At 32.7% G+C, this 12,622-nt stretch overlaps 1 protein-coding gene across 1 annotated transcript in view; it reads right to left on the minus strand.

Annotated features, from left to right (window-relative positions):
* The window catches only part of LOC139502861 (fibronectin type 3 and ankyrin repeat domains protein 1-like), a 406,467-nt gene that overhangs the window by 127,628 nt on the left and 266,217 nt on the right, over nucleotides 1–12,622 (minus strand). The window lies entirely within an intron of this gene.

The following is a 12,622-nucleotide window of genomic DNA, read 5'->3' on the forward strand; positions in this document are numbered from 1 at the left end:
TAAGCAACATGACGGGTGCCACATGTAAAGCAAGATCTGCCTACCCTTCCAAAGCACCTGCGATCACCCCTGGTCTTTGGTGGGGTTCGTGTTGTTTATTTTTTAGTTTTCTATGTTATGTCCTGTGTAATATTGTTTGTCTGTTTGTCCTTTTCATTTTTAGCCATGGCGTTGTCAGTTTATTTTCGATTGATGAATTTGACAAGCTATACATTATTTATTAATTAATTATCTGATCATTCTTTTCGTCTTAGATTTGTTCAACAAGAACAAGGAAAATTCATAAATGGACTGTTATATATTTGTTAAGGGGCCATATGAAGGACGCCTCCGGGTGCGGGAATTTCTCGCTACATTGAAGACCTGTTGGTGACCTTCTGCTGTTGTGTTTCTATTATCGGGTTGTTGTCTCTTTGACACATTCCCCATTTTTATTCTCAATAATATGGTGTATAGTGGTTTTTTATTGGTCAAATAATCAATAAAACTATGAGTTCTAAACAAGCTAAGGTAATCTATTCCTGGGATAAGAAAACCATTAGTCTGTCGAAAAAAAATTAAAGTTTTGTCACAGGAAATTTATAAAAATAACCATATAATAACTTGTTCAAATACTTGTATAAGTAATGCCTTTCAAAATACTGTGTAATTTATTATTTTTGGAGCGTCAAAAAGCTCTATATACCACTTTGCCTCATAATCTCATTAAGAAAAAAGTCACACACCTAAATTAAATGGGCATTTAAAAAGCTAGAATGTGATACATATGTTTGAAATCTTTATGTCATTTTTAGTAGCAATAAACAAAACAATTATGTCAATGGGACATGTTTTGATACTATAACTGCACTTCATTGTTTTACTAGATAACATTTGTGTTCGCTTTGGAGATTCCATATATCATTATGTTATTTAAAATAAGGATCTTACTCTGTTACAAACCCTCATTCAAACCTATACAAACTTCAAGCTATAATTTCGGATATTGCAAGTCACAGACTTTTCAAGCCAGTTCGCATTGGAAAAGATGAAAAAGAGAAAAGATCTTTTCTAAATCTTTCCTTTGCCAACAAAGGTCTCGATGGCGTCAACCTAGGCAATATCCTTCATCATAAATTAGTTCAATCGAAAATATCTCCTTATTTCAAAGACCAGTCTGTACCAATAATGTCTTATACCTATACCAAACCTATTGCAACTAAAATTTTCAATTACAAACGCGTTTTGCAGAATCTCGATATTGACGACTTCAAGTCTAAACCTCCTGATTGCACTTGTGCTAGTTCCCAATTCATATATAATCCTGCTGGCCACGTTATTACCGGTGACCTTAACATTGTTAATAACACTTCTCTACGAAATGTGTTATCGAAAGGTCCGAAATATCGTGAGCCTAAATCCATCAATTAGAAATACAACTTTAAAATTTTGATGGACTCAGTCGAGGATTATGCCAGGCAATGGGCTAAACGTGAAAAGGAAGACGTAGACACTCTATCCGAATGGATTAAGGCAGTAAAGTCGTTAATACAAATCAGAATCAAGAAACTGAATGGGTCCATCAATGCCCATGCTAGGTCAATCATTAAAGACCCAAATGTTGCTAAACACTTATCCGACCTCCGTGATAAATATGTTGTTGTCCCCGCAGACAAAGCCCCAAATAACATCGTTTTTGTCTGTAAAAGTCACTACATTAATTGCTTGATAAACGAATTAGGTATAGACAATTCACTTGGAAACTCAACATATACCCTCACGACACTTACCAAAGAGGAAATCCTGGATAATCATAGGTCTGTTCTTTGTTCCTTTGGTATTTCAACCAAAGATGAAGAACTGGATCTTCCATCACTGTATTGGATAGCTAAACTACACAAGTGTCCTTAAAAACAACGGTATATTGCTGGATTTTCCAAGTGCTCCACGAAACCTCTTTCTAAATTATTAACATCTATTTTATCAGCAATCAAAGACGGGCTGTGAAACTGCCTATTCTAGAGGTGGCGTGAATCAGATTCCAAAGATCTTTTAGAGTACATACAATCTAACTCTCTTTCATCTTGTAACGGTATTAAAACATTTGACTTTTCTACTCTTTACACACGTATTCCACATTCCAAACTAAAAGACAAATTGAAAGAGTTGGTATTACTTTGCTTCATCAAAAAGAATGGCCAACGTAGATACAAGTATCTTGTCTTAGGGAGGGATAAATCATACTTTGTAAAGAATCACTCTGATTCAAACAAAAAATTCTCTGAAACCGATATTATCAAGATGCTTGATTTCTTGATTGACAACATATTTGTAACGTTCGGAGGACGTGTTTTTCAACAGACTGTCGGCATCCCAATTGGAACAAACTGTGCCCCTCTACTTGCCGACTTGTTTCTTTATTATTTGTATGAGGCTGACTTCATGCAGGAACTTCTTAGGAAGAAAGATAAGAAGTTAGCAATATCCTTTAACTCTACTTTCCGCTATATAGATGACGTTCTTTCACTAAACAATTCAAAATTTGGTGACTATGTGGAACGCATCTATCCCATCGAATTGGAGATAAAGGATACTACAGATACAGTTAAGTCGGCGTCATATCTTGACTTACATCTAGAAATTGACAATGCGGGTCGGGTGAAAACAAAACTTTACGACAAAAGGGATGATTTCAGCTTTCCAATTGTGAACTTTCCATTTCTAAGTAGCAACATTCCAGCAGCACCTGCATACGGGGTATATATCTCCCAATTGATACGATATTCCCGTGCTTGCATTTCCTATCATGATTTTCTTGATAGAGGGTAACTGCTCACAAGGAAGCTATTAAACCAAGAGTTCCAAATGGTGAAGTTGAAATCCTCCCTTCGTAAATTTTACGGACGCCATCACGAGTTGGTTGACCGTTATGGAATAACCGTTTCACAAATGATATCGGATATGTTCCCTACGTCGTAACTACAATCCCCTTCCCTTTCATGAATGTGACCTACCGAATTAGACTATTTACCGGATTTGTAATCACATAAATAAAGGCAACAGTAGTATACCGCTGTTCAAAACTCATAAATCCATGGACAAAAAACAAAATCGGGGTAACAAACTAAAACCGAGGGAAACGCATTAAATATAAGAGGAGAACAACGACATAACACCGAAACGTAACACACACAGAAACGGACCAAGCATCAGACAAAACACCACGAGAATAACAAATATAACATGAAAAGCAAATACATGAATTTGGGATAGACAAGTACCGTGCCACGTCTTATCTCAATTTCTCAAAAATAAGAGAAAACACAAACGACTCAACGTTAAAATGCAACACACACAGAAACGAACAATAATATAACAATGGCCATCTTCCTGACTTGGTACAGGACACTTTTAAAGGGGAATAAAAGTGGTGGGTTGAACCTGGTTTTGTGGCATGCCAAACCTCGCACTTTAATGGCAAAGTTAAATATAACATTGCAATGGCAACATAATATTACAGGACTACAATAAAAATTAATAGAACATATTAGACAAAGAAAAACATGATTAATAGATAAAAAAAAAGCATCAGGTTTAAAATTCAATACGCCTAAAACGCGCCTTGTTCACACAAGACTTACAAGTGACGCCAAGATATAAAAGATCGAAAGTGACAAAAGTACAAAGTTGTACAACACTGAAGATCAAAAGTTGAAAAGGTGTCGCCAAATACGGCATTGTTTTTATGCCCGGGATAAGAACATTCTTATTATATAGAACAATTCATGCTATTGCAAACAGTAAATTTTAACAAATGAATATGAAAGAGATATACATAAAGAAACTGAAGTATTAACTAATTACAGAAAACTAAACCCGAATACATAACGCCCAGATATAAAAGATCGAAAGTGAAAAAGGTACAAAGTTGTACAACACTGAAGATCAAAAGTTGAAAAGGTTTCGCCAAATACGGCATTGTTTTTATGCCCGGGATAAGAACATTCTTATTATATAGAACAATTCATGCTATTGCAAACAGTAAATTTTATCAAATGAATATGAAAGAGATATACATAAAGAAACTGAAGTATTAACTAATTACAGAAAACTAAACCCGAATACATAACGCCCAGATATAAAAGATCGAAAGTGAAAAAGGTACAAAGTTGTACAGCACTGAAGATAAAAAGTTGAAAAGGTTTTGCAAAATACGGCATTGTTTTTATGCCCGGGATAAGAACATCCTTATTATATAGAACAATTCATGCTATTGCAAACAGTAAATTTTAACAAATGAATATGAAAGAGATATACATAATGAAACTGAAGTATTAACTTATTACAGAAAACTAAACCCGAATACATAACGCCCAGATATAAAAGATCGAAAGTGAAAAAGGTACAAAGTTGTACAACACTGAAGATCAAAAGTTGAAAAGGTTTCGCCAAATACGGCATTGTTTTTATGCCCGGGATAAGAACATTCTTATTATATAGAACAATTCATGCTATTGCAAACAGTAAATTTTATCAAATGAATATGAAAGAGATATACATAAAGAAACTGAAGTATTAACTAATTACAGAAAACTGAACCCGAATACATAACGCCCAGATATAAAAGATCGAAAGTGAAAAAGGTACAAAGTTGTACAGCACTGAAGATAAAAAGTTGAAAAGGTTTCGCCAAATACGGCATTGTTTTTATGCCCGGGATAAGAACATCCTTATTATATAGAACAATTCATGCTATTGCAAACAGTAAATTTTAACAAATGAATATGAAAGAGATATACATAATGAAACTGAAGTATTAACTAATTACAGAAAACTAAACCCGAATACATAATGCTATTAAAGTTTAACACAGAATAGACACACACGAATCAGACAGGCGTCAACGTAATTTAAAAAATGTGACGTCACATACGATGGCGAAAAGGCACAAACGTTATGCCACATTTGAATTTATGAAATTTAGAAACAGCATGACGTCACATATGAAAAACTATCAAAGTGAGATAGAATTAGGATTGATTTAAGATTATATTAGAACTAAATACTGATAATTCATTAAAACAAAATGCATATTGCAATACCTATTAATAACAATCAACTGCAATATACATATGTCCAGTCTGCCATGATACCAACTTCAAACGCAAATAATCGTACAAAAATTAATATAATTAAAAACCAATTGTTCAGAGAACAATTGAAGGTCTTTCCATCAAAACAATGTATTTTGATATGAAAAGTTGTGAAACTAAGTTAAAAATGTCATTTCAATCGTCAAATGATAGCTCCTAGTAAGCTGATTCCAAAAATATATTTTTTCCATACATTTTTTTTAAATAAGGGAGATAATTTGTTACTTCCGGTTTGAAAAATGTTACTTCCGATTATATTTGAATATTTACTTGACACTGATTCCAAAAATATCTGGTTCTATATACTTTTATATTAATAAAGTACAAAAAATAGCTACTTCCGGTTTACCAAAAGTCACTTCCGGTTGTTTTTTTTCAAGGTTAAATGGTTTGATACCTTTTTCTAAAATTTGTATATCTTTATCATGTATACATATAGAATAAAAGCAAAGGTCAAAATCTAGAACGTCAAATTAAGCTATGACCTTGAGATCAATTTCAAGGTCATAAACCAAGGACCTCAAATCAAAAGACCATAGGTCTTAATTATATTTAGTTAATGAGTTATATCACCAAACGCGTATTTTTAAATACAAGAGGGGAGAAAACTCCCTTTTACATTCAACGTACGCTTGCAATCAAAATTTACATCTTACGACATGTCGCAACTAACAATTTAGTTAAAAAATTTTGTTGATATCTAATACAGTCTTTGGATATAAGTGAAAATAAGCCAAATTCAAATATTAGAATATGACCTTGACCTTTGACCTTGACCTAATTTTCATTTTTTTGGGACCAAGGACCTCAAATCAAAAGATCCTAGGTCTCTATCACTTATGATTTATAAGATAGAAATTCATATCATTTATATCAGATGAATAAGGGGAAATAACTCTCATATGGAGCGGTCAAATCGCTTCGATCAAAATAGGACAAATCATGCGAAGGATATAACGAGCAATTTTGTAAAATAAATTTGTCATAATCTTTTACGGTTGCGAAGGAGATGTGATAACAAGGAAAACAGTGTTTGGGGAGATAACTCCTACAAAGAAAAGTATTCGTTTACGCAGGGTAAATTTCAAAAGCGCATAAACTGTTCGATATCATATACAAAATATCTAAGCGACATATTGCGAAACAAATGTTTATCGCAAGAACAAAATTAGGCGGAAGAAAAAAAAAATAATCAGAAGAAAAACAATAGGTCTTTCCACAGAAAAGTGGAAAGACCTAATTAATAAAGGCGGTGATCAATTTTTCTATCCGTAACACCCAATTATAACAAAAAGACGTCAACACATTTGACAAAATCCGATGAGAACCACAAACATAACACTAAACATGTAAACTAAATACATCAATTTGGGATCAACAAGTACAGAAACACGTCTTATAGTAATGCGAATTCACATTCAGCAAAACAGTCACAATCGGGAATAAGTCACGTTTGGTTATTAAAAGATTAGACGACATAATGACAAACCACAATCTACTATGTGATAAAAATGTCCTTAGCTAGTTAGGTTAAAGAGACATCATATGGATCCACCAATTCGTGATGGTGTCCATAAAATTTACGGAGTGTCAATTTTAATCTGTCCTCCTCATAACTTTGTTGGAGCAGTTTCTGCGTAAGGAGCACACTCCTGTATATGAAGTCCGTATAGTGTGAACAAGCACGTGAATAACGTATCAATTGTGATATGTAAACACCATACGAAGGGGCAGAGGGTATGTTACTGCTGAGAAATGGGAAATTGATAATTGGGAAGTTGAAATCGTCCCGTTTATCATAGATTTTCGTGTGATACCAAAGGGACAGTCAAACTCATAAATCGAAAATAAACTGACAACGCCATGGCTAAAAATGAAAAAGACAAATAGACAAACAACAGTACACATGACACAACATAGAAAACCAAAGAATAAACAACGCAAACCCCACCAAAAACTAGGGATGATCTCAGGTGCTCCGGAAGGGAAGGAGATCCTGCTCCACATGTGACACCCGTCGTGTTGCTTATGTGATAACAAATCCGGTAAATAGTCTAATTCGGTAGGAGGTCACCTTCATGAAAGGGAAGTGGATTGTAGTTACGACGTATGGAATGTTTTTGAAGGATCAATGGAGTAGTTTCTTAATCATGTTAATGCTAACTGTATTGAAGACTTGCTCATTTTGATAGGTCACTGGTCAATATTTTACACGTAAAGGTAGTCGGTAAGATAAATTCGTTACATAGTGTGCTAGTGACGTAATACGGTAAATATGGGGTCAGTAAATTCTACTGACCCCATATATACCGTATTAGGTCACTAGCACACTATGTAACTAATAGTATATCATGTGTTGAATATGGGATTGAATAAAACATAATAATTAATATCAGTACCACTCATTTCTTGTTACGACCATTGTATGGGTCGCTTTGTATACCACAAGTATGCATGCAATTATCGTGCTAAAAATCAGAAGTCCTGTTATGTTTTCAGTTGATATGAGTTTTATTTTTTAGCTATAAATCCTGATTCAAGATGCATTAAGTAGCATTGAGCTGCTATATACATGTAGTGTTTGCATTTGAAATTGTAGATATTGTTCTTTGCGTGTAAGGGGAATAGAACACGGACACGATCACCAGTCAGTGAACGGTATCTTAAAGATGAAGTGAAGTCAACACTCACAATTATACTTAACAAGGTTAATAAATTGTGATCTTAAGGACACGCTTAGAAAACTGTTCAAATACCAAAAATTGTATACTATACTTATTCATAAATCATATAAACATGAGACATTGTACTTTTTCAACAAATTTTCAGACGAATAAAGTTATTATTATCATAATTATTCACAAATATGTTACAGAACATTTGAAAAATTTACTAATTACATGTAAATATTTCCGGTTGTAAACATGACAAAATTCCAATAATTCAATGACATTTTAAAGTACTTTATAGGTACCCTGTACTTGTATGATTTTCCTCCTTTACTATTAATAAAATTCAGAATGGAAATGGGGTATGTGTCAAAGACCAACAACCCGACCGACAATAGAACAGACAGTAGCAGAAATTCACAAATAGGTCTTCAATGTAGCGAGAAATTCCCGCACCCGCAGAAGTCCTTTATTGTTTCTGCAGATTTTTTAAGTTGTTCAAGAATTATTCAAATCCCGGACTGTTAGTCAATTTGATCATATCATATATTCCTATTTATTTAAGTATTGTTATTGGCAGGACTTATTTGAAATTTTGGAAACATGACTCTTTTGATGCAAAAACAATGACAGCTATAAACGAAAGGAAAAGTTATGTAATACCTAGTCCATAGATCTTTTAAACCTTTAACTATCCTTTTACAACACTTACTGGTGTAAATCGTGGTTGTGATGTAAAGCAAATCTATACAAGATTTTGATTTAAGAACAAAAAATTGTTTCAAATTCAAAAACAAATAATGGATGCACTTTTTCCCTAAATTATTGATGATTACGACCTGTAAATGTATATAACTGGTTAAGTATAATGCAAAATATATCTATTAATCTATATTTTAAATAACTAACACATATAACAGGTATTGTTTGCATTTGGAAGTGTATATATTGTTCTTTGCGTGTACGGAAATAAACGACACCGACACGATTAGCAGTCAGTGTACAGTATCTTAATAATGAAGTGAGGTCAACACTCACTCGTGAGTGATTTTAAAATTGCTTCGTTAAAGGAGACTATGGAAATTCAAAATACATTTAAAACCATACTGACTCTCGTACTTTATATTTAGGAAATTCACAAATATAATGATTAGTTTCATTCTTATTCATAATAATTTACCATAAAATAACATTTTGTAGCTATAAATATTATCAAAACGAATGTTTTACATATGTATATATATATACAAAGTTAAATTCAAGAAGTGAAAGTCCAATAAAAATGGCAACTTCGAATGCTTTGTACTGTCTTTGGCCTTTTGACTTTTTTACAAGTTCCAATGATCAGTCTATCGAAACGGACCATGCTTTGGGAGTTTACAATTATAATCCTGATAGTTGTTATCAGTGTGTTTTTTTATAATAACCCGCGGAAAGACTGGAAAACATGAGTCATATTAACGACTCGATGCAACAATGATGAATGGGAATTGCGATAAGACGTATCACGGTACTTGTCTATCCCTAATTCATGTATTTGATTTTGATGTTATATTTGTTATTCTCGTGGGATTTTGTCTGATGCTTGGTCCGTTTCTGTGTGTGTTACATTGTAGTGTTGTGTCGTTGTTCTCCTCTATTATTTATTCGTTTCCCTCAGTTTTAGTTTGTTACCCCGATTTTGTTTTTTGTCCGTGGATTTATGAGTTTGAACAGCGGTATACTACTGTTGCCTTTATTTATTGGTCTAGAATCCTAAATTCAACAATTTTGGTTTTACACAACGGCTATAGTTTAAGATGGTACAGGGAACCGGCCGCAATAATCAAGGTAAGCCATTAAATGTCAGCACAAGAACTGGTGTACCTAGTCAAAGAAGGTCTGAATCGAAGTCATAATCCTTATATTATGATTTTGCCAAATTAAAGCATTTTTTGTTATGATATTGTAATTATTATATCTATTAAAGTTGGCCTAATTTGTTTTGTGTGGCCTGATAGTTGTTAACAAAATAATCTTATAACTGTGCAGTTTAGAAATCACTGGAACAATCACAGAATGATTGGAACTTTCCATTTGACTTACATAATGATTCCAGAATGATTCTTATAAAAGATGCGTAATTTAAACTTCTACATTTTACTAGAATCTTCCGTTGTAACTATCTAGGACGTTCAATTTCTAGAGTGTTCTAGAAGTTTCCGTGACAACTATATATATACAGACACTAATGATTAACTTTCAGACTTAGACATCGATAGACATTAGTATTCCCAGCATTTGGATTGACAAAGACTTGCCTTCAAAATTCCTTTGTGAGAACCCTGGTGCTACTGAACTTTGCTAATTTTTCAATAAAACATTTGTGAACGTTTTTTTTTTGTATTTGAGGATCGTTACGAAGGACTTAATCGAATCTAGAATGTGCAATAGAATAACGGACTAATATGACATATTGATTTTACTGTTTTTTAATGATATTCATTGAACTATGAAAACAAATGTAACATATTCTAGCATATGAACGCATAGAAAGATTTTGATTAATACAAATCAGTGTGTCTTAAACATTCCTGCAACTTTCTTGTCGAGTATGCTAAATTGATAAACAACTGTACAATGTTTCTTACATTCATCACCAATAGTTGCTTGCATGATGTCAAATGTCGCTATTCTCCATATTTCATTATCACATCTGTGTTTGTACTTTATATGACAATTATTCCAAATGTTTCTGTTCTTATCCTTTCATCTGCCGTTCACTATTTCTAACAAGTTGTCGATCTATATCTTGTTATGTTATGTTAAGAATGCATGTTTCTCTGGTCTTTATTTTTTTTGTCTAATTTGCATTGTTTATATTGTGAGTTTAATCTAAATGTTCCTATTCTAAATGTTTCATTACTTATTTTATTTCTAAATATTGTTAAGTTATCTTATCTTTATCGTAAACTCTAATAATTTCTGTGTTCTTTATATTTTGACAACTTTCCCTCAATTCCTTGTATTTGCATTTTTTTATTCCTTTATTATTTATCGGTTGGTCTCTTAGCTGTCAGACATTTACTACTACATTAAAGTACGTCCGGTTGCATACGAAAATATGTGTATTTTTTTGTCTGTTTGATTATTATTAACAATCATAGTATATATAGTTTGTAACATGTCATTTACTTAAAAATTAAAAATATTCGTGCATTAATAAAATATGAATAATTGTCTATCTATGGAGTTGATTATACTTGTTTTAACCAATATAAATAACGGTACAATACAACGATCATTAAGCTTTGCTTTTTGAAAACATTTATTGAGCAACACGACGAATGCCACATGTGGAGCATGATCTGTTTACCCTTCCGATATAGCCCCAAATTTGGAGTTCGTGTTGCTCAGTCTTTAGTTTTCTATGTTGTTTCTTGTGTACTATTATTTGTCTGTTTGTCTTTTCAATTTTTAGCCATGGCGTTGTCAGTTTATTTTCCATTTTATGATTTTGATTGTTCCTCTCGTATCTGTTGCCCCTCTTTTTGACGTCAACAATGATCAGATATTTAATAATAGCTTATTTGATAATTTGTTTTCAGTTTGTAAAAATGCAAATGCATGTATAATATAACCTTGTATAGTGCATTACAATTATTAAAGTTGATTAAACATTCACAAACATAATCAATGTCTGATACCTTTTTTCTTCGTGTATGCAACAGATTGAAACAGGAAATCTAACTTCTGTACAATACTAGTTCGTCGATGCAGGAAACTTGCTTTTTGAAAATATTATTAATGCGACCCATCGAGGGCATTGCAACTTTTAAAGTTGATTAAACTTTACAAACTTTAACATGTTTAACTAATGTCTGAATACAAAATTATACCTACGTTTTCTCTACATATGCAACATATTGAAACAATGACCCCAAATATAGCATTCAACGTGGATATATTTGTACTTTTATAAACACGACAATCCATCGATCAACACTTAATATATAGTGTCGGTAATACATTAGAGATAATTTTCATTTCCATCCATCACATACAGTAACATTTACTAAACACATCGTTGTGTATATGAACGAATTTAGTAAAAGTTTTACGTTTAACTTTGACATTTATTAACTGTTTACATGTGAGTGTATAATATGGTTAGACAGACGTGCGTGTCGTCTACATAAAAGACATCAGTGGCGCTAGATTGTATGTCATAGTATGCTAACTTTTAACGGCATAAAATGACCTATAATTTTACCGGTTGGTACGTTACAATGTGCATTCTTACTGTTAAGTTATATTTCTTTGACACTTTTTTCTTTCAATACACAATACAATCTCGAATACAATTTTTAAGTTGATTTTTATATAATTTTTGTTTAAATGAATTGTGCGCTTCCGTGTATTTCTTGTCTAGCCAAGGGAATCAAAGTGCTATTTCATCATTCATGTATAGGCAATGAACTAGAGCGGTCTTGCATCAATTTTCCTGTAGCTCAACTAAACCAAACCTCTGCATTTAAAACGCAATGCAAAAGCAATCTTTAAAGACCATATTAGCGAAAGAGTAGGAAATTGATAGCATTTGCTTGGTTTGTATCGACAACCTTACACTTGCAGATTTCTACTATTTCGTTGGTTTCTAAAATATCAAAATAAATTTCGAATTCGAGTTTTTTCTTTAAAAAGCCAATACCAAAGTGATTTTGACGCGTTTGCCATTTCACTATGCCAATTGAGTTCAAATTGATCTTTCATACTTAGAACAACTGTGTTTACCAAACATTCCTTGTTTATAGAAGCTTCATCATCAATGAATGTAGTAGA

Source organism: Mytilus edulis, chromosome 14, assembly GCF_963676685.1.
Source record: "Mytilus edulis chromosome 14, xbMytEdul2.2, whole genome shotgun sequence".
Taxonomy (NCBI): Eukaryota; Metazoa; Mollusca; class Bivalvia; order Mytilida; family Mytilidae; genus Mytilus; species Mytilus edulis.